The sequence below is a fragment of the Sciurus carolinensis genome, chromosome 2 (genome assembly GCF_902686445.1).
Source record: "Sciurus carolinensis chromosome 2, mSciCar1.2, whole genome shotgun sequence".
NCBI classification, from domain to species: Eukaryota; Metazoa; Chordata; class Mammalia; order Rodentia; family Sciuridae; genus Sciurus; species Sciurus carolinensis.
In genome coordinates this window covers 39,240-39,588 of record NC_062214.1, presented here as the reverse complement: position 1 = coordinate 39,588, position 349 = coordinate 39,240, and positions in this window count along the sequence as shown.

The following is a 349-nucleotide window of genomic DNA, read 5'->3' as shown; positions in this document are numbered from 1 at the left end:
ACTAGCCCTCGTCGTCGCAGCATCCGGAACACTCTGCTGCCCTGTTCCTCCTTCCGTCTCGACCCCCCGCGAGTCACCTGCACAAGGCGAGTCCTGGAGCGGCCGCCCCGTTCCCTCCGGCCCCCCGCCCCGCGCTAGGCCAGCCTCCCGCTTTCCTCCAGCTTCTCCTCCACGCAGCGGACAGAGGCCCCATCTACCGACACGCCCACAGCCCTCCCAGTGTCATGTGCCGTCGCGGTTACTAGGCCGAGGATATTCTCTGCGACGACGACCACGGCCAAAGAGCAGGCCCAAAGCGCGGCTCCCGATGCGGGCGGCGGGGTGGACCCAGCAACCGTGACCTCGCCCC